This window comes from Rhinichthys klamathensis, unplaced genomic scaffold, assembly GCF_029890125.1.
Source record: "Rhinichthys klamathensis goyatoka isolate OS25496 unplaced genomic scaffold, OSU_Roscu_1.1 h1tg000237l_1, whole genome shotgun sequence".
Taxonomy (NCBI): domain Eukaryota; kingdom Metazoa; phylum Chordata; class Actinopteri; order Cypriniformes; family Leuciscidae; genus Rhinichthys; species Rhinichthys klamathensis.
This window is the reverse complement of record NW_026606760.1, coordinates 238494-261627: the sequence shown is the minus strand read 5'-3', so window position 1 is coordinate 261627 and position 23134 is coordinate 238494.

The window sequence follows — 23134 nt, the reverse complement described above, 5'->3', positions numbered from 1 at the left end:
TTATTGTGTTGTCATTATTAGTTCTATTTGTAGCATACTCCTATAATTAGGCCCAGGCCTATTTAAAAATAAAACAATCGAATTTTATTCTGATACAGGAGAAGTTATAATATTGATGTTTTTGTGGTTTGTAGGGGCGCTTGGGGGATTTGTCGCTAATCTTTTACAAATATCTCGTGCTATTGATTAAACAGTAATTGCAAAGTCTGGCTCGAGACCCCGGTAATGAGTCCCCCTCTTTTCAACGCTGGTCGGTCGGCACGCGAGCCGCACGCGCACTGACAAAAAGCCTGTTTCACGGCTCACTAACCTGATCCAACGTCCGAAATCTGCTGTTTTCTATTCAATTTAATATCATCGCCCTTCCAACCCCCTAAAAAAAAAAAAGATAGACCGTTGAAAAGGCGAATATATAAATGAGAGAATAACTATTAAACGCACGTGGAGCGTGCATTTGTGCTCTGAGGAAATGAGATATAATAGACTTTTTTTTTTCTGGAATTATTTAATATCAACAGGATGACATTTGACAAGTAACAAAAACTTGAATCTAATCATGCCTTAAATAAATAATGACTTTAGTTTTAGGATAGGCCTACTGTTTAAATAACCTAATTTCGCATTTTAATTAGTTCAGAAACTAATTAGCCTACCTAGACACCTTAAAATCAGTCCAACGAATATATCCAGAAATAATTATAGGTTTGCTCAGCTTCATAAGACCAAGATTTTTGTAGGTTTCACAGTTGTTTCGTCGAGGTGGTCTAGTCTAGTGCAATTATTTTAATTCTTTCTAAGTGTGAGTTGGGCGTCTCGGCTAGGCTATATCCGCATGCTGTTTGTTCATGCGTGCAACATATTTCATTTCCATTGTTTGCTTATCTGTGCTTATCTCTCCTGACATCTGTTAATGGCCCACCGAAGACATTTGATAACCAGGTAACCGTGAATTGTCCACGAACACTCCTGGGCTCTGAGTGCTGCTATAATCTTTCTCATAAAAATCGACAAGTTTGTGCTGGTCAAAGGTCCGATAGGAAGCCGTCTGTTTGCGTGTGTGTGTGTATCTCCCTGTTGCCATGCAAACCAAGAGACGTGAGGAGAGTGATTTCAGCACCACTGACAGCAACTCAATGCACTTCTGTCACATTTACTTCATGCTTTACTTCTGCATTTCTCATTTCTTCGACGTCCCACACATTGGCACTCTTTCTTTTTATGTGGTGTTTATTAGTCTATAAATTACAGGCATATAAAAATATACAGGCTCTTTATGATGTCATATTACATTGAAAGGCTTTGCACTGACTGGGTTTCTCTGGCTTAATACTGAGGCGAGTAAATAAATAACGAGTTTACAAGATGCCTAAATTGAAAGCATATAGCTAATACATATATAGCCTATTGAAAAACATCTGCTATATAAATACAATAAAATAAAATAAAATCATACTTTTACCGATACCAAAGGAACAGAACTAGGTCGCATCCTGCAAGATTTATTTAACATGAAGATGTTCCTCCCAACACAACACAATATGAGGTCATACCAATGATATTTATTAATAATTTGACCTTTAACACCCTCTGCTTGAACCAACAGACCTTTCCTCTGACGGAAAGAAACAGTGAATCCAAACTAATCTCTCTCTGCTTGAATGGGTCTCCCGACTGAATAAATCCCTATCTCCTGTTTCACTGCGAGTTTCGTTGCTCTAATTACTTATGCAAAAATGCAGATTTGTATTAATTAGTTTGTCCGCTGATTAGTTCCGTGGTATTTTGGCGCAATAAATCATGCAGTGGCACTCATTTTGGCTGGTGACCCATCTGTGCAGCTCTGTGGATGCGGGGTTTCTGTAGTTCAAGGGCTGGTTTGGGTTGCAGGTAAGGCCACCTGCTGCATGACGGGGCCAGTGCGGCCTCGAGAGCCCGTCAACATCACTTCCAACGGATGACTCTTTCAATCCAGACTTATTTAACAATAAAATAAACGGGTAACAAGGGTAAATAATGTCCATTACCAAGTCGTTAAAATTATATAGAGTAATAAAATACAACCATGTAGGCCTTTAATAGCATATATATATATATATATATATATATATATATAATATTATTATTATTATTATATTTTTTAAACTAACGATCTGTAAATCTAATGAAATGCTTGTTATAAATTGTATTTAATAAAGTGCTTGTGTATTATATAATAGGCCTACACACTTTTTAAATAATATATATATCGAATTAGAAATTATTTTGGCAAAGTGTATTTTTAGGAAGCATTTAGGTCTATGTCTAATGTTTAATTCCTGATGCATTATAGGCTATCAAAATAAATAAACAGTAAAACCCTTGGCTTTCGCTTTATTGGCCTATATTTGACTGTATTGCAAATATAGTAGGCTATATTATTTAAAAAGCTTAATATTCAACGCATTTTACGTTTAATATGCTGGTATTCACTTAAATCGCTGGAACCATGTGTGTGAGACCAGAAGCTTCGGTTAACAATTCTGCAGAGTCTAATCATGGTCACGAGCGCCCTCTTCTGATTAAATGAAGAAACTACGTTCTTTTTCACAATGCCTACAGCTTTTCCTTTCCAGAATAGAATAGAATAGAATAGAATAGAATAGAATAGAATAGAATAGAATAGAATAGAATAGAATAGAATAGAATAGAATAGAATAGAATATTAAACAGTTCGTGAAATATATAGCTACTGATTATATTATATTATGTTATATTACATTATATTATTTTTCCTAATTATTTATATTTACTAAATACATTTGTCCCGAGACCACACTTCAACCTTTTTTGGCTACAATCTACCTTCATTTTTTGTTTTATTGCGTTCACTTATTCACCATACAGCTGTTACAAAAATATGCTAATATTGGAATTTTAGTTTGAAGGGAAAAATAAACAAAATGAATGTAATTTAAGAGGGGTTGAAGGTATTTGAAACCAACATGAAACCACTGCTAGAGCAAACAAGCATCCGCAAAATTTTCCCATGTGACAACTAGCCCCGACCTCCCCTACCTCAATACTCTTTAACATCAGTTTTACTGTTAAATGTACTAAAGTTTTTTTACTTCACAAGCAAAAAAAAATTAAAAGGTCATCAGCATTATTTGGGCAATCCAAAAAATTATAGTGAACTCATGCAATTCTGCAGTTTTATAGCATATGTTGGTGTTTTTTTTTTTTATCTTGCAATTATGATGAAACCTATCCTGCTAAACAGCACTTCAGCTTATCAAATAGGCTAATGACGGTACATTATGTTTTTTTAAGGGGCAGATAATATGTTACTCGTATATCATATTTTTTGGAAACATTTAGTATTCATAATATCAAAGGGATAACCATTGTTACGCTCATCTGAGATATATTGCTTCAGAAATACTGACACTGGTCCATAAATCAAGTTGTAACCATCCACTGGGTAATAACATGAACACAATACCTCTTCCCATCTGTTATATGGCAAAAGAACAGTAATTAAGATTCCACTGAGAAACGTTGGCAATACAATTGAATTGAATTAGCAATTACTTCAATTTTGCTGCAACAGTCGGGCATCACAAAAGCAAATTTCAGCAATCCTATTTTATATTAATCATTCTTTGTGAAATATTCTGGAGCATTTTACATAGACTGAAATAATTACATTACAGATGTTTTAATATATGTCTGTTTAAAGAAACAGTGCGGGGTGTTATTCTGATATAAATATGCTCTTATACCAACACCTCAAGGGCTGTTGTAAATCAGTTGTTCTCTATTTTTTCCGCTGTACAGTAGATTTCATACACTGACCACCATGCAGAGACATACTGTGGTTTTAAGCTCTCATGGTTAGATGTCTAGCTGCTTCATCTCAGATGGATTGATGGGTTAACCACTTCCTTGCTTCCTTTCTGTCAGCTCAGTAGATTTACAGACATCTGTTGATAGCTGTGGGGCATTGAAGGTTTACTTTACATGCTCATAAAGAGAGCTTTACTTTGTTAAGCCTTACGGGCATCTTATGAGTTGATCAATAACCAAACAACTGAGACTTTAAAAAATAATCGGAAACAAAAAGTGTATTTTGTATTCACAATCGTAATTCCAAAGCATCAAGAATTTGGTGTTCAAGGATGTTGTTACAGGGAGGGTCTAATTTTGTTTCCTCCAAAAAAGTGTCTATTTATCTATCTATCTATCTATCTATCTATCTATCTATCTATCTATCTATCTATCTATCTATCTATCTATCTATCTATCTATCTATCTATCTATCTATCTATCTATCTATCTATCTATCTATCTGTCTATCTATCTATCTATCTATCTATCTATCTATCTATCTATCTATCTATCTATCTATCTATCTATCTATCTATCCATCTATCCATCTATCCATCCATCCATCCATCCATCCATCCATCCATCCATCCATCTACCTACCTACCTACTAACATACCTACCTTCCATCCATCCATCCATAACAGAACTGTTATTAAAAAAAGCTTTTTTTTTACTACTTTTTATATATATACATATATATATACTGGACTTCATACTGTAAAAGTGTAACTGTAATTGATAAATAAGTGTTGGATCAGGTAGGGATGGTGCACTGCATATCTTCTTCCAGCAGGTTTCAGGCCAGGCGTATTTTTGGGCTCCGTCTCGCCCATGTTGTTACTTTTCACTTTTTTTCCCGGAAGCGGAAGCATTGCACTTGAAGTTTTGGAATAGTTTTGGCAGATGATTCAGATACTTTCTAACTATCAGCGCGCAATCATCATCACGTCCTGTTGAGAGATGGTAAGAGGCGTTTTTTCTGCTTTTTGAGGGCTATTGCTTTCTTTAATGTTTCTTTTAATCTTGCGTGCTCTCACATTGGCTTGAGGTTGTTTTATGCGCAGATGCTCACTGAAATACAGACATTTAAGCGCTGCGCTCGTGCTAGTTTAATGCGTGTTATGGCGTGTAAGCACCCGCGCGCTTATTTCTAGTTTAGTAGAATTGTTTTGCATGCGCGTGTGGTTGAAACAGTTATAGTAGTCTCATGCATATTTTAGAAAAGTAAAGTAAAGGAAACTTTTGCACTGTGATGAATATGCATCTAGATTCGGGACAACAGTTTCGCGACTGATCGGATGACATTAAAATTACTATTTTTTTCGTGAATGCCTCTTTTAGTTGACACTGATGATCATGGTTATGATAATGGGTCATGTCCATGTCACCTGCTTCACCCTCCTGTTTGTGTCTGGAAAGTTTAAACCGACCAACAAGTTTACAGCCTCATTAGATACTCTTGATTTGCCAGAACTTTTGTGTTGTTTATTGGAATGAAAATGACATGCTCTTCAAAGCTGATAGTATCTCCTTCATTTCATTTTTGATGCATTCCTAATCAAGCCAGTCAGATGACTAGAAGAAAGTATATAGAAGTCATTAGGGCCACCCAAAGCTCACCTAAAGTGGCAGCTGTATTTTTATGGTATGTTGTTGATCATCCCAAATGACAGAATCATCTAAAGTTTGTCTGGAAAATGTGTTTGATTGTGGACCACCTGACCTGTAAAACAAAACATGTGGACCATTTAACACCTTAACTCTGTGGGAATTCAGAAATGCATTGAAGTGAGACAACTGAAGCAATGTATCATTCATTATTGTGGATCAGTTATTTACTATTATAAGTTGATCACTTGATTAATTAAGTGTTGGTGGGTCTTATCATTTATTATTCATTTTTTAAATTATGTACACTACCATTTAAAAGTTTAGGGTCGGTACTTTTATTCAGCAAGGATGCTAAAATTAATCAAAAGTGACAGTAGAGACATTTATAATGTTATAAATACTGTTCTTTTGAACTTTCTATTCACCAAATAATCCTTATTTAATAAAGGGATAGTTCACCCAAAACCAATAATTCAGTCATCATTTACTCAACCTCAAGCTGTTCCAAACCTGTATGAATTTCTTTCTTCTGCTGAACACAAAAGAAGATATATTTTGAAGAAGGTTGGTAACCAAACTGTTGACGGGCCCCATTGACTTCCATGGTATTTTTTCCCCTCCATATGGAAGTCAATGGGGACAAGAAACTCTTTGGTTACCAACATTCTTCAAAATATCTTCTTTTGTGTTCACCAGAAGAAAGAAATTCATACAGGTTTGGAACAGCTTGAGGGTTGAGTAAATGATGACTGAATTATCGGTTTTGGGTGAACTATCCCATGGTTTTCACAGAATTTTAAGAAGCACAACAGTTTTCAACATGGAAAATAAAAAGAAATGCTTCTTGAGCACCATATCAGAATATTAGAATTATTTCTGAAGGATGATGAAAATTCAGCTTTGTCTTCACAGAAGCAGATTACATATTCAAATATATTAAAATAGAAAGCAATTTTTTTTATTGTAATAATATTTCACAAAAAAATTACACATTTTACTGTCTTTTTGATCAAATAAATTCAGCCATTGTGAGCATAAGGTATTTCTTTGAAAAACGTGGAAAAAAAACCTACTAACCCTAAACTTTTGAACAGTTGTGTTGCTTTATTATAATTATTATTTTTAATTGCCCATCATCTCGCAGACCACCGGGGTCTTTCAAGGACCACTAGTGCTTCACTGACAGCAGATTGAGAACCACCGGTTTAGACTGATCTGAAGTTTTAGTGCTCTTAACCATTGTCAGTGTTCCTGGTTTTAGCCTCTCAAGTCTCCTTAAAAGTTCATTCCACTCTCTCATGTTCGTGACTTTTTATTGCAAGTAGGGCAGCTGTGTTCTATGCAAACATAAAAGTCAGGGCTGTGGACTGTCTTCTGGGTGTCTTCAGATAACATTGGTCGGGTGTAAACACAGCTGACGTATGTGTGCGTGAAAGAGTGTGTTTGATCAAATGAGAGCGCTGGTGTGTATTTGCAGAGATAACACGGGTGAATCCGTGTTGTCGTATGATTTACCGCATTCCTGCCACAGGTAGAGTCCGTGTAAACACGTTCTTTAGGGAAAAGTTCTCCCAAAATTGAAAGAAATCAGTTATTCACCCCTGTAGATGGCTTAGTGGTAGGAATAAACTGAAATTTAAGCTGTTTTTGACTGTAAGAGCTCTCAAATCCCATTTGCGGTTGTGTTATTCAAACTTGCTGCATTGCAAATCTGTAGAATTTCCATTTAGGTGAGCTATCTCTTTAACAAGAAAAATCAGCAGTCGTGGTTGAAAGTAAGCCGAGTTTTTGTGTTAACAAGTCTCGAGTTGCTTTTCGTGGAAAATGTGTCACGCTAACTAAACAAAAGGTGTGGCTCTGTTTCCTTAGCAAAGTACTGTTATTTACAATAGGAAGTTAGATTATATTAAAGAGAACCATTTCTATTGATGCTACTGAAAGTCACTGCAACAGCGTAGGCCTATTACGTTTCCTTCCCTGGTCTAGATGCCATCCTGATTAGTTTGGCTTAATGCCTACCGTTTCACATCCAAAGTACAATTTTACAAGCCAAGCTACAATATTCCCATATTAGACATGCAAAACAGTTGCTACATGCCTACTGCTGTTGATGCTGTGTTATAGTTACTTATTACACCCCTCTGTGGAATACTTGATTCTGATTGGTCAATCGTGCCATCCAGCGGTATGTTATTCCCTGATAACAACCGGTAAAAACTGATAACACAGGCTCATCTGGGTCAGCACTATATGCTTGCTAGGAATGTTTTTCGTTTGGTGTGCTCATAAAATAGTAAAACTCAAATCAATATTAAATTGTGTACAATTATTAATGTCATCATCAGGGTATCGCGGACTCGCTGTCTTGTTTCATACAAACACAGCCGGTGCCATTTTGCAACGATTGTTTTGTGCACTGTTACTGTAATGGATTATAAGATAACAAACAGGTAAGATTTTAAAGTTTAATCTCAAATCAATCTCTTATCCCCATAATTATGTATGTGGTGAAATGCCATGTAATAAGTGACATTACTTTACCGTACCCCTTAAATGTTCAACTTGCCGCTTAGTAGCAACTGCTTTCTTCGTGAAGGCTTTGCGTATATAGACCTTTTAAATATTTCAACAAGTCAATATTTTGTGTCTAATTAATTATTTACTGATGTGGCAAGTAGCCGTGTAATAAGCGGGATAATGTACATCCAGCCGGTTGTTATCGCAGAATAAACCCCGGCATGGCGCGGAGATTGTTTTATAGCCTGCATTGTACAAAACAATCGTTGCAAATTGGCAGCAGCTGCATTTGTATGAAACAAGACCGAGCGAGTCCACGATCCCCGGATGACATAATTAAATAATTGTACACAAAATATTGATTTGAGTTTTAATATATTTATCAGCTTGCCAAATGTAAAACTTCCACGAATTCCTAGCAAGCATATATAGTGCTGACTTCAGTTACCCCGGATGAGCCTGTGTTATCAGTTTTTACTGGGAATAGCATACCGCTGGATGGCACGAATCATGATAGACCAATCAGAATCAAGTATTCCATGAGCCGTGTAATCTGCGGTAACAACCTGTTGGATGTTCATTATTCCTTACATGAAGAAGGAAGTTTGTAACACTAAGAAAGAATGTGACTGAAGCAGGTTAGGACGTTTTCTGATGCGGCTTAATTCAGGAGAAGGTTGTCCTAAGTTGGTCGTTTGTTATTATGCACAGGGCAGAAAAACAAGTAAAGGTCCTCCTGTGTGGCTAATGTGAATGGCTATCGGAGGCTTTGTCCACAGGAAATGAATTCAGCTAGGGGCCTGAAACAGACACGGCTTATTGAAATCTCAAGAGAAATGCTTCAAAGAGACTTGAGGGAAGTGACACTGTTGAGTTGTACAGACTACATTACTCTCACAATAATTGTAAGATGAGGATTTAGTAAATACTTTATAAACCCCACAAAATGATATGGCGACAAGCACAGTTTTCTTTTCTTTTCTTCTTAAAGCAAAATAATTTTTTTTTTTTTAAATGGCCAAATAGGTGATTTACTATGATTTACTACTTGCTATAGCTAGTCAGATGCAGAGGGAGAGATTTTCACATTCTAGAGAGCGCTAAAAAATAAAATAATGCGGCCATGAGTCAATATTTTTGGTCGATTTTGCTGTTCTTTTATAAATGCATATACGCTACCATTCAAAAGTTTGGGGTCAGACTCTTTATAAGACTTTTATAATGTTACAAAAGATTTCAAATAAATTCTGTTCTTTTGAACTTTCTATTCGTCAAAGAATCCTGAACAAAACATGTATCACGGTTTCCACAAAAATATTAAGCAGCACAACTGTTTTCAACATTGATAATAATTAGAAATGTAGTTTCTTGAGCAGCAAATCAGCATATTAGAATGTTCCTGAAGGATCATGTGATGTGACACTGCAGACTGGAGGAATGATGCTGAAAATTCAGCTTTGCATCACAGGAATAAATTACATTTTACAATATATTCACATAGAAAAGAGTCATTTTAAATTGTAATAATATTTCACAATATTTAGCTTTGGTGAGTATAAAAGACTACATTGAGTGTTCAGCAGAAAACATAAATAAAAAAAACCTTTTGAACTGTAGTGTATCTGCCAAATGTTAATGTTGTCAACTTTTAGTTTTACCATGTGACCTCAAAGCCTGACAGATGAGACGTTTTTGAAAAATAACAACTAGTTTACCTGGTCTCAAAAGCTTTAAGCCCTAAGGCTAGTGCTTGCTAAAGCAAAAACAGTGAATGTTAACTTATCCCTTTACAGTGGGAGTATAATGCACAGCTTTAACTGGCTTATTACTTTAATAAAATGTGATTACATTAAAGGGATAGTACACCCAAAAATGAAAATTCTGTCATCATTTACTCGCCTGTATGACTTGATTTTCCTTCTTCTGTCGAACACAAATATGGTTTGAAAAATATCTGGTTTTGTTGTTCTTTGTTTTTTTGTGTGTTTTTGTTGTCCATACAATGAAAGCCAATAGGGTGTTTGGACAGAAATGATGACAGAATTTTTTTATTTGGGTAAACGTCCCCAATAATGTGATTAAGAAACACCAATGTTTATTAATAATAATAAAAAATGCTGTGTAATATAGTTTATTAACCTAACTGTAAACCTTTTACCGCCTTTGAATGTTAATAAAGAACAGAGTTTATCTACGTTTTCCATTGACTTTAAAATGACTCATCATAATTTAGAGTTTTATAATGACATTTTAAGCTATTTGACATTTGTACCCCCCCACCTCCCCCTTGAAATTCATGTGAAAGTGCTGTCATTAAATATGCACTACTTCTGGCAATGCTGTAGGCAATTCCGCGTTCTGAATTAAGCAGGGAGTCTAAGAGTAGTTGGAATGAAAAGCAGTGCACTCATAATCCATCAGGACCCTGTGCTGAGATGTTTACAGTGCTGTTCTGAAGAAGCGTGGCGGTCTGATGGATCTCGCATTGGTTTTTCTCATCAACTCCTTCCTATTGCTTTCCATATTTCTTCCATAATCAGATCTTTAGCTGAGGCCTAGCTCCTGGGATTCCAGCCAGCCCTTCTCTGGGTCCAATGTCAGTATTCATCACAAAGAGTGTGTGTGCGTGCATTTGTAATGGTATGAAAAAATAAAACGGATTATTATTATTATTCACTTAGGCTTTAAATGTTGCTGATGAGAGTTGGATATGAAATCGGAGCCTCACCTGTTCCAGACTGAATCGCAGTGTCTGGTAAACTACCAGGCTCATGGTAACACCCTGGGCGCTCCATATGTTTGTTTCACACTGCGCAAATTGAAACCCTGGGAACCGCTGACCTTGTTCAGGCTAATGATTAAACGGTTTTATCATAATGCTGGTACATGGTGTGTCTCTGTGTCTGGATCTTTAACAAACAGGCAGCCGATGAGGAGCCTATAATCTTGTATAATCAGTTTTTTTATATGTTGCTGTTCTATTCTGCCTCTAGTTGTCTTTATTTTGGCCGATTGTAGTGTTTCAGATCTGATGCAACTCTAAAATAAGGAAACGATTAGGATTAGAATATTCCGGAACAATGTCATTTCATGACTGTTTGCACCACTATTTTGAGTTGTGAGTTTTCTTCGTCTTTCTATTGGGATCTCCTCATGAAGTCCGTCTCATGAACTCTTATGAGCTAATTCTATTTAATGATTCACTCAAAAACAAGTCAGTTATTAGTTTGAATCATTCTTGACTTGTCTTGAGGTCCATGTCATTACTTGCAGCATATCCGACCACAAATTATGCAAAAAAAATTATGATATTATTTGACACTGACTTAAATCAGTTTAGTTACTGACTGGTTATTCATATAAGTGTATTATATAGAAGTACTTAACCAGTCATTAAGGTACCAGGTATATAACTGTTAAAGGGGTCATATAATGGTACATGCACTTTTACAAGTTGATTGTACTGAAATGTGTGTTGGCAGTGCCTGTACACAACCATCATATAATGATAAAAATCCATCCAGTGGTTTTGTTTTAATCTCCTTATATGTTTTCCCCTGCCTCAAATCAAGCCGTTCGACCGTGTGACGTCACACGGTCGGAAGCCCCTCCCACGATTGTTGATTGACAGGAGCATTTCAACACAGACCCGCCCTCGCTCGTGAGGGAGCTGTCAATCATAGTCTGCGCGGACCGGCGCGGTCATTGTTGATATGCTGGAGCACTGTCTATGAGCAGAATGGCGCCTAAGCGATTGTGGTGTTCTGTTCTTGGGTGTAATAACGAACACAGCAGTCATTTTAATGTTCCTAAATCCGAACCGCTGAAGACGCAGTGGCTGAGTTTGTTTTCGAAGGGAATATTCCCCACGAGCAACGTCAATGCTCTCATGTTTGCCGAATCATTTCTCACCAGACTGCTTTATAAACGAGGATCAGTATGAGCTGGATTTGCTAAGAAGCTGCTCATGAAAAAAGGATCGGTACCAGATATTCGTGTTCCTGCTGAACCTCCAGAAGAACGGAAGTGAGTTTAACGTTTTATTAAACTTTATATTAATATATTAATCTTTGCAAATCGCTAGCTGCATGCTTCACAATGAATGCGTCTAAGGTTTACACTTAGGGTACATTACTGCATGTTTTCTATGTATGATGTTCTCAATATAATTCATAATCCCACGTTTATACTGAACAACGCGTTATGGTTATTGTGTTATTGTGTTACAAACGGTGTATGCACAGAACAGAGGGGCGGGGTGAGCAAAGCTCATTATCATTTAAAGTCATATGCACTGAAACGGCGTGCTGAAAACAGAGCTGTTTTTGACCAGGTAAAATAAGTGTTTTCTTACAATACTAATGAGAATTTTTAATTAAAGTATATTATAAACTTTTAATTTAGACCCTAAAGAATCATATTAGCTTGTACAAAAATGGCATTATATGACCCCTTTAAGAAACAATGTTGTTTTGCTACATTTTTGCCATAAGTGGCATGTCAACAGTGGTTTACACACACTTTGAGGTATGTTATTTTGGTCTAAAATAAACTACCCAACTTCACTGCATTGTAGATGCTGTGTGTTGATTCTGTAATTAAGTTACATCATCCGGCCTCTAAACGCGGATCACGTCCCACACATCCCCATCTCACTTCTTGGGTGGTAGAGTAGCTGTGACAGAATGTCCTGTTGCTTTCGCCACTTATAAAGTATCAAGATCCATCAAATGGTTTGTTTGACCTTGTGCGTTACCCTGGCACCCTGTTCTGTCTCATTTTACCCTTGCTCTCTTGCAAGCTTCAGGAAACCCAGTGTCTAGAATACAAAGTGTGCATAGAGCAGACACTTGGATTAAAAAAAACATTAATCAGTGTGTGACTGTGTAGAAAGACAGGGTTTTTATCTGCCTCTTGCTATTACAAACATGTTTCATTAAATTAACAGGGAAAAGGAGCAGGCCCAGGTGGAAGTGTATGTATTTTCTGCGCTGGTTTATGGGGAATAGTTATGATAACAATCAGCTTTAAAAAGTGGTCTTGATTTTGACATCAAACTTTTGGTGCTAATTCATATGTTGCTTGTTAGAAACTAGACAAATTAGTTAGGTCCTTGTCCAAGAAAATGTAAAAAAAACTGCGCAAGGTAAAATAAATGTTTATAAACTTCATTTTGTTTACCTGAGTATTACAAACAGTTACGGTAATTTGTTGGGTCGCCACTTGATGTTGAAAGTATAATGGATCTTGAAGCAGAAACATTTGAGGATTGCTACAATAACACATGTGATAACTGGACTGCATGATATGATTTTGCTCTTGTCCACTAGCACTGTATGAGAACTGTGATGAAAGTGTGTGTGCATTAATAAAGGTGAATAGCAAAGAAAAATAAATTGCTAAAAATAATTTGAAGGGTTAGTTCACCCAAAAATGATCCCATAATTTACTCCCCCTCAAGCCATCCTAGGGTGTGTATATAACTTTTTTCTTTCAGTCAATCTTAATCGGAGTTATGTTAAAAAATAGAGCCGTGTGGATTACTTTTATGATGGATGGATGTGCTTTTTTAGGCTTCAAAATCTCAGGCTCTATTCACTCCCATTATAAAGCTGGGAAGAGCCAGGATATTTTTTTATATAACTCAGATTCTGTTTGGCTGAAAGAAGAAAGTCATATATATATACACCTAGGATGGCTTGAGGGTGAGTAAATTATGGGATAACTTTCATTTTTGGGTGAACTCACCCTTTAATTAGTATTTTAGTATTACCTTTTCCTTTATCTTGTTTCAAAGACGTTTAAATATTTGTACTGGGGAACAAGACAAACATACTGATTAAGAAAGTGATTTTTTTGGCTGTGAAACTTCCAGCTGCTCTGGCTCTTGAGGACACACTGAGTTTGATAGTGTCTTAATTTATTGTCTCAGTCCATCTTCTCACTCGCTGTCAGAAGACAAGTGGAAAAAGACTCAAGTGTAAGCAGAGAGGGAGAATTACCCAAAGTGCCATTACTATAAGCACAGTGTCACATGTTCAAAACAAAGGAACATCACATTCTCAGAAGAGATTGATGTTTAGACTTTAGCCCTCCGGTGAACACTTTTCTGGTTGAATAACAAAGAGATATTCTGGAATCGGTTTCTCTTTTTCGTCCTTGATCTCTTTTGAAGCTAAAAGCATTTAGGTAGTTTTAAGATTTAGGTATGTTTCATGTATTTCCTGTCTGCATTGCATAAGTGACATTCATTTTTGGTGCCTATATTAGGATGTTGTGATATTTACACTGCACATGGAAGACCTGAAACAGTCTATGCAATTAATTAAAACATCCTCTATGGAATGCAATGTTCTAATCCTAGAAATTAAGTCTGGGGATCAGCAACTACCTCATACACATCATGTCACGGTTTAGTATTGTGCGATATATATCACAGTGAGATAATTGGATTGTGATTGACAGCTGGTCAACTGCATGGGAGAGAGAGAGTGGTATCACTTTCATTCTTTCTCACTCACTTCACTTTTGTCCAGTACCGCATCTCATAGAAGAGACTGTGATGCACTGAAGGTCACCCACCATTTATTGTCGAAAATGATATGAGTGAATGCAAAAATAAATACAAATATGTATACACTCACCTAAAGGATTATTAGGAACACCTGTTCAATTTCTCATTAATGCAATTATCTAATCAACCAATCACATGGCAGTTGCTTCAATGCATTTAGGGGTGTGTCCTGGTCAAGACAATCTCCTAAACTCCAAACTGAATGTCAGAATGGGAAAGAAAGGTGATTTAAGCAATTTTGAGCGTGGCATGGTTGTTGGTGCCAGATGGGCCGGTCTGAGTATTTCACAATCTGCTCAGTTACTGGGATTTTCACGCACAACCATTTCTAGGGTTTACAAAGAATGGTGTGAAAAGGGAAAAACATCCAGTATGCGGCAGTCCTGTGAGCGAAAATGCCTTGTTGATGCTAGAGGTCAGAGGAGAATGGGCCGACTGGTTCAAGCTGATAGAAGAGCAACTTTGACTGAAATAACCACTCGTTACAACCCAGGTATGCAGCAAAGCATTTGTGAAGCCCCAACACGCACAACCTTGAGGCGGATGGGCTACAACAGCAGAAGACTCCACCGGGTACCACTCATCTCCACTACAAATAGGAAAAAGAGGCTACAATTTGCAAGAGCTCACCAAAATTGGACAGTTGAAGACTGGAAAAATGTTGCCTGGTCTGATGAGTCTCGATTTCTGTTGAGACATTCAGATGGTAGAGTCAGAATTTGGCGTAAACAGAATGAGAACATGGATCCATCATGCCTTGTTACCACTGTGCAGGCTTGTGGTGGTGGTGTAATGGTGTGGGGGATTTTTTCTTGGCACACTTTAGGCCCCTTAGTGCCAATTGGGCATCGTTTAAATGCCACGGCCTACCTGAGCATTGTTTCTGACCATGTCCATCCCTTTATGGCCACCATGTACCCATCCTCTGATGGCTACTTCCAGCAGGATAATGCACCATGTCACAAAGCTCGAATCATTTCAAATTGGTTTCTTGAACATGACAATGAGTTCACTGTACTAAAATGGCCCCCACAGTCACCAGATCTCAACCCAATAGAGCATCTTTGGGATGTGGTGGAACGGGAGCTTCGTGCCCTGGATGTGTATCCCACAAATCTCCATCAACTGCAAGATGCTATCCTATCAATATGGGCCAACATTTCTAAAGAATGCTTTCAGCACCTTGTTGAATCAATGCCACGTAGAATTAAGGCAGTTCTGAAGGCGAAAGGGGGTCAAACACAGTATTAGTATGGTGTTCCTAATAATCCTTTAGGTGAGTGTAGGATCCTGATGTATTGGTGCATTATTGTTTAAAAAAAAAAAAATTGAGATGTTTGGATTGAATTTTTTTTTTTTTTACAGTTTGTGCATAGCATTCCTTTGAATTGTGGCTCTTAGCTTACCATTGTTCATGTTTGCATTCCTCAGAGAGAAATCTGATGGTTCACAGCATGCGGACATTGATCTTCTGGTGATATTTGCAGAGGTATGGAGCATTATCGGGTTTGGAAATGCTGAGCATGAACAATACATGATTGTTTTGTTTTAGCTGTACCACAGTTATATTTGGCCCTTAAATTTTGTCAACAGCAGCACTTTTCACCCCTAAGGGACTTATGGGAGGGCTACTACAGAATAACCTTTTCTTTTCATAGAACAATATCACAATGAAGGACTTCAACAGAATGCCATGTTATTTCACTTACTAGGCCTTGGGCTTGTGTCTAGAGCCAATACCAAAGGTCATTGAGGGTGGCAATTCACCAAGGCACTGGCGCAGACTGGATATTGTGTTTCTATTTTGGGAAGAAAACATTGCAGGTGTGGTTCAAAAAGAGCAGCTTGCTGGGTAAGGCTTATCTTGTTCTGCTTTAAAGCTCCTGACATCACTGCATGGTTGCAAGATAACATTTCTTTCAGGTCACTGGCCAGTAGTGCTGCCACTAACGACTAATTTTCTAACGACTAATCTTTCGACTAATTTTTCGATTAGTCGACTAATCTAAACGACTAATAAAAAAAAAAACATTGTTTGTCATTTCGTTGTGTCCATTTTATTTTGAACTGAAGGGCCAAAATATAAAATGTCACCTGTTGAAAAACATTATGTATTAACAATCTAAGCATAAGTATCTGCATTTCCATACCAGTCAGAGTCCTAATCTAATCCTCTATTAACAAACATGCATGTATTCATTACTTAAATTAGCTCTTTGTTCTGCCTTAAATTAATACATTAGCTTACTGTACATATGTACATTTCTGAAATGCATAACTGAAAACATCACTGTGAATTGTAGGCTAAAGTAGATGCACTCATGCATTTTAGGTAAAGCTGCTTTGAAACAATATGTATTGTGAAAAGCGCTATACAAATAAATTGGAATTGAATTGAAAGAGTCTGGACTAGCCTACTACGCTTAGCTCTGCCTTATAATAAATCGCGCTGAAAGCAGGCAGGCACGCAGATATGCAGCTCTCGTTTACACTTGCGTGCATGCCGGGCCCGTGCCGCGGTTCGCGTGAATGTGAAAGCAACACGGACTCGGGTGCGCGTTTTAGCTGATTATGTATTTAGTTAAATAAAACACTTGTAAGGGATGATAGTGTTGATGATTTACCTTGGATACGAGCGAGAGCGAGTCTGCAGTGTATTCGCGCTTAGCATTTGCAAGCAGCAGAAGGCCACCTTATGCGACACACGCACCTGTGTTGTTCACTCAGCTGCGCATAATAGCACAGAATTAATTAAAATATATATATATTGACCCGCGTTCTGTTTTCTATCATGCACCGTGTACGTTTGAGATTGCGTAAGATGCACGCAAACACACCAGGGTTCGGTAGAATTAAGTTGAGTGTGAAACCAGACCAACGCTGCGGGGGCGCCGGGAACAATCGCGCGCGGGCTCGGACCGCAGCAAACGAGCCCAGTGTGAAAGCCCCGTCACCTGCCTCCGCAATTTTTCATATCAAAGCAGTGAAGGCGGGGGAGGGGAAGGAAGAGGATGGCAGATTAACCAGAAGGGCGCGCACATCGCACAGACTGGTGTGTGGAGGTGAATTACAGTGAGCCGTTTGAGATGGGAGACCAAAAATAAATAGGCTATGCGGTCAATAGTAAAACGACACGTCGACTAAAAAAATTGGCGTCGACTAATTTGCATGGTCGATTACGTCGACTAAGTCGACTAATCGCGGCAGCACTACTGGCCAGTGGCCACTCTTTCTTAAAGTCGGTTGCGTTTTCCTCACTAGCATATTGTTTTAGCTCCATGTCTGTAAAAATGGATTAAGCTCCTCTTAAAGGTTAAAATAGCTGAGAATTATGCCTGGGTGGGTGAAATTTCTAAAAACAATAATATCTCAATGTTTTTCAGCCTTTTCGGCCATGTTTAATTAAATATATTTCAGGCATTAGAGCTGGAACCATAATTTTAACCAAACAAGTATTATTGCCAAGTAGATTTAAAGTGTTTAATGCAAGAAGTAATAACCAAGCCATGTTTTCACCACTTGAAGAATGATATAATAATTTTCATTAGTCAGATGCAACACCCAGTGATGTGATTTTGGAGTTGGATTATCTGTTTGTCCATCCAGTCGAAGATGATATTAAATTATAATTCATTATTTTTGCAATTCCATTCGATGATGCTAGTGCCGCACACATTATGTAATTCACCTTCTTGTTTAACTCAGAAGCACTAATAATTAATAATTCTTAATGCTTTCATACTTGTGAGACAATGATGGATTGGGGAATTAGTCTGACCTGATGCTGTCCTCTGGAAACATAAATAAATATTCATGTTTAATTTTATATTTCCAGTGAAGTTATCCTGAATATTCAATAAATCGCCCAGTCCTACTAAGAATCAGCCTGTTTGGACCGGATGTGTTCTTAATCACTAGTTCTATGTGATGCATTTGTGGGATGTTTCTTAGGATGCGCTTTGTGCTGTTGTTTGTGCCTGATTGACTTGGAGCCCCGGGCCTGTTTTTGTTTGGGGCCTTTGGGACGTGGGGACGGAGACAAAAAGCAACCGGTCAGATCTGGAATGAGATGTGGGAACTGGGACGTCCTCAGTTCAACAGAAGGAGGTCATAGCGAGAGCATGTGTGGGGTGCATGCAGCATTTTAAAAATAGTCATCGTTTTTCAAGGAATTTTCAGCCGAACAAGCTTTTGTTGACAGGTTTGAGAATAGTGAAGTATGATAGCGACAGCGTGTTTATTCAATGGAATTGAGGAGGTCACTGATTTTTCTCACAACTCCGACATCCAGCTATTTTTCATAGACTCTTTTGGTTTACAAGGTTTGGAGTGGTTATTCTGCTTTAACAGCACAGGATATGGGTTTTATCACATTTTTTTTTCTCTCATCTTTAAGTCTGTTCACTCATAACAAGAGTTATGACAAGGCAGTAAAAAACATGAGCTTGCAGAAGCGGGGTTTAAGGAACTAAATGATTGGAGTCCTGCAAATGTCACCAGAAAGAAGTGTCAGTTTCACCGGAAGATCCAGTTATGACATTTTGATTAAACATTACGAGGTCTTTTTCTTTTTTAAACAGGCACTGTCACGTATGCATTTAGATAATAGGGTGAATTAAAGAGATAGTTCACCCAAAAATTCTGTCATTATTACTCACCCTCATGTTGTTCCAAACCCGTAAGACTTTTGTTCATCTTCAGAACACAAATGAAGATCTTTTTTGAAGAAATCTGAGAGTATTTTTACAATCTCTTTATGAACTTTTTATGAAGCGTAAAAGTGGTAGTTGCGTAGCTGTCAATGGAGGAACAGAAAGCTCTCAGACTTCATCAAAAAGATCTTCATTTGTGTTCCGAAGATGAACAAAAGTCTTACGGGTTTGGAACGACATGAGGGTGAGTAATTAATTCTGTCATTAATTATTTGAGTGAACTAAACCTTTTACTTTCATTTCATGCTGTCTGTAAACAGTCAAATTAATGCAAATATCTTATATAATGCAAGGTTCATAACAAAAACACAGCTGGATTGCCCGGGAATATTGGAACATTTGGTTTACTGGATGTGTGTGGGGGTTTTCTGTAAATGTTTCCCCCTATTTAGCATACTGCATCTGTTCTGTGATTGGTGGATACGCGGCATGCTCGACGTTGCTTAGTAGCGCTTATTTATGTTAAGTCGCTGCTTTCCCCATCCTTCTTCCCCAAGGCTCTACCCATTTAAAGCAGAGTATGTAACTGTTTACAAATCGCAGGTCCAAAATGGAGCGGAGAGCACGAGTTCTGCTGTGTTTATGGAATTAAACAACTACGCTGTTTGTGAAAGGGGAATGGACCGTATTGCTCTCATATGTGGCTGCTGTTACATGGGTAATTGACAGATTTCATAAAGAGACAACACAAAAGTCTCTATCAACATGCTTGACTGTTTTGATACTACTTTTGTCAAAGTGGCCATGTATCAAACTGTTTTTAGGACTCATATTTGTGTTTAACATGACATTGGAGAAGGTTTATTTGTGTGCTAATGTAGTAATTAATCATTGTGTGTTGCAAATGAATTTGTTTTTAATGAGAAACGGGGTGTTTGGCATGTTTTTTAGGGAGTCTACATACTGAAGGACACCGCTTACTTCGTTTTAACTTTCTCCAAGTTGACTTGACATCAATTCTGTCATTGGAGTCCAAAAATAACAACCTCTGAAGAGATTTCAACATGTGAACAGATATGCAGCTAAAAATGAGACTCTGTTTGCATTATTAGACCTTTTTAATCAACCTAGTACATATTCTACAATATTAGGACACGTCTCTATGGAAAACTTGGTTGTGATTGTTTGTTTGCAGCAGTTTTCAGTCAAATATTGATTGTTTGAAGACTGCTAAACAATTTTATTTCTGATTTTCAAAAGTAGTTGACTCTGCTAGTTTTTTGTGTATTGCTCTGCAGTCTTAAAATTTAAACTCAAATCAATATTACATGTCCGTTTCGATCTCGTTTTTTAATAAAATCCATGCAATGAGATGAATGTAAGATTAGCCAGACGTGATCGCAAAATAAACCTCTTTATGGCGATATGAGACCTGATCTCCCTATTTTGAGATAGACTATGACTGTAGGTCAGTTTTTCTACAGCCTTTTTGGTTTTCCATTGTCCAAATTGCCCTAGTTTTGGTTTCATTTAATCTATGGGCTTAATGTAACTTTCTAAGAAAACTAAAATATGACTAAAATATTATTAAAATATTATATTATTATTATATAATATACACACATTACATCAAATATTATATTATTAAAAAATGTAATTTATTTAAAATAATTACATTTCAGGATTGCAGAAGTTTGAGGAGCTGCATTTTTCTTTAGTGACTGCTAATTAACTTACACGACTCTTCCAGTCATTTATGGTTTTCTGCATATGATTTATATGCCTAAACTTACAATTTCAACCTTATTAAAATATTTTAGAGCTTGTCATAACTATTAAAATGTATATTCATTATAAAAAATATATAAAAATGAATTTTCTTCATTTCCATGACTTTTCTTTTAAATTTGGGCTACATCATTTAGGGCTGGGCAACGATTAATCGCGATTAATCGCATCCAAAATAAAAGTTTGTGTTTACATAATATATGTGTGTGTAGTGTGTATAATTATTTTGTATATATAAATACACACACATGCATGTATATATTTAAGAAAAATTTGTTATTAATATATCAAATATTTATATTTATATATAATATTAATTATGTATAAATATATATAAAGTAAATACATGCAAATATTTCTTAAATATATACATGCATGTGTGTGTATTTATATATACAAATTAATTATACACACTACACACACATATATTATGTAAACACAAACTTTTATTTTGGATGCGATTAATCGCGATTAATCGTTGCCCAGCCCTACATCATATATCCAGGTCTTCCAAGACTTGTGATTTTTAGCTTAATATTTATTTCTGTCTTATTTTAAGGCCCAGTTTGCTGATGCCTCCTGGTTGTTGATTAAATGCCTTCAGAAAGTTAGGTATATTCCCTAATGTTGATCTGTTTCCTTATAATCAATAGACTTTAGCAATAAAATGAGGTGGTTGTGCTGGCTAACACGATTTCATTTTAGTCATACTTCTATGATCAGTCTTAAAATAGACACATGCTATTAATAGCAGTGTGAGAATTGTGGGAGATCAGACCGCTGAATTATAAATCCATCCCATTTGGTCAGGCTCATCTGTTCCTTCATAAAGTGCCAGATCTAAAACAGGAAATGACTCCGCACCAGCTTGTAATCTTTCAACTAAACAGACATTTCCTGCTCAACTTGTTTTTAGACTTTTTCTTTCTACCATCTATTCCAGCTAAGACCCTCATCACACCCCCATCTCCCTTTCTTTCTCTCCCTCCTTCACCCTCTGTTTGCGCCGTATTGACAGGAACCTTGGAATCTCTAGATGTTATTAGTTTCTCATGCTGGTTATTTGTTGTCCCAGTGCCGTCACATGGCCTTCATCTCTTATTTGATTTTCCTGTAATATCTGGAAGCAATGTTCCCTCTAATTTTTGTTCTTGCTAAGCAAAACATATTCCTATTGGACAGAGCCTTGGGCCATGTAACAGTTTAGTTCATAGGTTATCACATTTTGTAGACTCTTTGAAGACGTTTTTTATTCTACATTAAAAAAATAGAAATAATAAAATCTATTTTGCAAAAACATTCTCTTTAGGATATTTAGACTGTCAGGATGATTATGTTATTTAAATCTGAGTGTGTAATTTCTACACCTCTACAATCTGTTATGGAAAACAACATGGCACCGATAATTAGAGCTGCACGATTAATCGTTGTAAGTTTGCAATCTCGATTCAAACACACGCTATCTTATTTTAAATGGCAACGATTCGCCTGTGTCTATTAAACCTTTTGACAAGTACGATCACAGCGAACATTCAGATCTGCTTTCACGCTGCCGCTGAGCCAGAGAGAGCAATTTTCATGTATAGGTATTCTGTTACAATGATTTGAATGATCACAGAAGTACTTGGATAAAAGTTTACATTTCGGATAAAAGTTTACATTTCGGATATAAACACTAATGTCTGCCCTAGCGATCAAAATAGATTGATTCATCTTTTGAATAACTTTTTCAAATCAATATTGTATCGATTATATCATTACGCCAGTAGGTGGCGACAAGCGAAATGTATTTTGTCATCGAATCATTGATTCATTCAAGATATTCGTTCAAAAACGCAGATTCATCCAGCAATGAAAGTCTTTATAAGTGAGTCATTGAATCATTCATTCAGTTTTTTTTTTTTAAGAATTAATTCAAATTAATTAAACTTTTTAAATAGACTGCAGCAATTAACATTCAAGTTTTCTGTTCTGAATCGTGGGAGAATCATGATCTCTATTTGAAACAAAAAGAAAAAAAACACCCAATGTCTGTTTTTCAAAGAGGCACTTTTATGCAATTTTTCCACATGCATTATACTAACTGTAGATTTCAGATTTACATTTATCATCATGCAAACATTTA